Raw genomic sequence first — 3252 nt, forward strand, 5'->3', positions numbered from 1 at the left:
CTTGCTGATTACCACTCTCTCTCTCTCTCTCTCTCTCTCTCTCTCTCGTGTGCGCCTGTGCACGCGCATGAGCTGTCCCTTTTCTCATGTTTGCTATGAATGCATATTATGCATTTGTGTTTTTACAATGGAGTAGGAACCGTAACTAAAATATACACCAGTGCTGTGCTTCACGACCCATCTTTTGTTGGAGCGTCACTCCGTTTCCTTCCATCAAAAGAGGTTTAGTTTCCTAGTTTTCAAGTTAGTTTAAAAATTCGGGATTTTATACTTTGAGAGTATTTTATCTTTGTTATAATGAAGTCATAATCATTCATAGCTGTTAAATGCATATTTTGAGAGTGTTTAGTTTTGTCACAAAGAAGTCATAATTATTCCTAGCCATTAGATGTAAAAGTGGATGGCTTAAGATAAAGGGAGATTTTTTTTTTTTAAAACTTATTGTTTAGTAAATAAAATTTTTGCAACTACCTGTTTGAAATTTGATGGTCAAGAGTGATTGCGATTTCTTTGTATTAAAAATAATTAATTTTTGTATTTTTTTCTTAAAAAAATGTTATCAAGCGGATTGATATTATCATCATCAAAGCTTTTGTTCAAGTATTTGGTATTTGATTTTGTCTTTTTTTTTTGCCTTTCATTTGAACTAACTTGTACCTCCTAACAGGAATTGTATTGGGTTTATGAAGCCTGTGGTTAACCTTCCAAAATTTATTTTATCCCATCTTATCACTTATTAGAGCCATGTATTCATTTCAAATTCTATATATTGTTGTCTTGTCATTCATCTTGATCAACATTTTCATCTCAGCTATATTTATTCTATAGGTTTGTTGTTTTTTAACCATTCAACATTTTATTTTGTAAAGTTCAGCTAGTTTCATAGTTGTCTTATATAACTTCCCTTTCAACATTGTTGGTATATGACGATCATATAAAATAGGATGATATATAAATTGAAAGTATTGTTTTCAAAATTGCTAATTTGGATTAGATTCTCTTCTCTCTAAAGTCAATTATTTCCATTCTATAAATGGTTATTGGATGATTTAAATCATCAAACAGATGCAAGATAGGGATAATTGATTTATATATATATGGAAAATATGAGATTAGCCCATTAGCTCATATGAATATATGAGCTTAACGGTCCAGATTGAATCTGGATCGATCTGACGATTACGGGTGTGTAGTAGTGTTTGAATTTTATTTTATTTTTTATAGGTTCAAATCATTTGAAATTTTAAGTGTGTCTTCTCATTAAGGCGCCTTTAATAAAAATATAAAAAAAATTATTCGTGAAAAATAAATGATCAAAATACCCTTCAAAGTTTTTAAGGGATATTTTGGTTAATTTATTTCATGTAAAATATTTTTTTGATATTTTTTTGAAGATTCAACTATTTTTGATGAACACACGTCTAAAAATTCAAGTGATTTGGATTTGTAGGAAAAAAACTAAAATTCAAACATCCGTGATCGTCAGATCGGCCTAGAATCAATTTGGGACGTTTGGCTCATATGTTCATATGAGTTAGTAGGCAAATCCCATCTTTATATATATATATATATATATATATATTATATGAGTAATGATCTTATGAGACCCTTTCACACTAATGTGTGTAAGACCCTAAAGGATCACCATTAAATTTGGCACAGATCTCTAAAAAAGTTATCACATGGGTGTGGGATGTGATTTTTTTAGAGATATGTGTTAAATTTAATGGTGATCCTTTGGGTCTTATACACATGGGTGTGGGAGGGTCTCATAGGATCATTACTATGTATATATATATATATATATATATATATATATATATATATATATATATATATAAGAAGAAACTACACAATGCCTATGGGTGAATATGAATAGTGATTTTGCCTATGCTCATCACCGTCCAAAGTTCATCGCACGGTCATAATTGTCTTGTAGTGTTTCATTTTTTATTTTGTTTTCTACAAATCGGAATGATATGAAATTTGGAGTATGTGTACATCTTAATGAGACACACCTAATAAAAATATGAAAAAAATAATTTGAAAAATATAAATTGATTAAAATACCCCCATAAATTTTTGGGGGTATTTTTATCAATTTATATTTTTTGAATTATTTTTTTTAGGTGCTCCTCAGTAAGATGTACACACACACACCAAATTTCAAGTAATTTAGATTTGTGAAAAATAAAATAAAAAATAAAACACTACCGGACAACTGTGACCGTGCGATGAAGTTTGGATGGTGATGATGGTAGGCAAAGTCACTGTTCATTTCGCCTATAAGTGTTGAGAAGAGTATTTCATATATATATATATATATATATATATAGGAAATATTGATGTAGACCCACTTGTCTACAACTACATATAAGTCGAACGGCCTTGATTCAATTTGGGCTGATCCAATTATTTCGATTGCATTTCATATTTGAATTTTAATTTTTTTTATAAATTCAAATCACTTGAAAATTTGGGCGTGCGCTCTTTAAAAATATTAGTATCCAATATTTTGGGGGTATTTTAGTCAATTTATAATTTGTGAATTATTTTTTTAAAATTTTATTAGTTGCACGTTTATGAGAAGAATAGACGCCTAAAATTTCACATGATTGGGATTTGTAGAAAATCAAATAAAATTCAAATACAAAATGAGGTCGTGTATGTCATAATGGCCCAGACTCAATCTGAGCCGTTTGGCCTATATGTAGTTATAGGTTAGTGGGCCTACACCAGCACCAGCATATATATATATATATATATATATATATATATATATATATATAAAAGAAAAAGTTTATGTAAGGTTGCAACTTTAAAATGTAGAACTACAGATACACCTAAAAAATCCATTAGTAAAAGTTGTTTTAATGCTGAAAAACTCTTGAATTGATCATCTCGACATCGAGATGTATGACCATGAAAACAAAAAATTTTGAGTCCCATAAATGTACATCTTACAACACATTTTCTAGACCGTCCATTTTCAAGAGTTTCATATGTTTATAGATTTACTTGATTTTAATCATTTTTTAAGTTTAAATTTTTATAATTAGATTTGAATATAGATTTTGAGACAATCTTAAGAATATTTTACATCAAAATTATATGTTATGATAAAATTTGAAGGTGTGCCTTAAATAAGGTGTGCCTTAAATAGATTGTTTAAGGTTGAAACCTTATGGAAACTACCCTCATATAGCTTTTCTTGTGTTTTCTTAGGGCCGGTAGTCCTCCCATAACTCTTAT

The sequence above is a fragment of the Amborella trichopoda genome, chromosome 9 (genome assembly GCF_054954075.1).
Source record: "Amborella trichopoda isolate Santa Cruz 75 chromosome 9, AtrichopodaSantaCruz75HAP2 v2.0, whole genome shotgun sequence".
Lineage (NCBI taxonomy): Eukaryota > Viridiplantae > Streptophyta > Magnoliopsida > Amborellales > Amborellaceae > Amborella > Amborella trichopoda.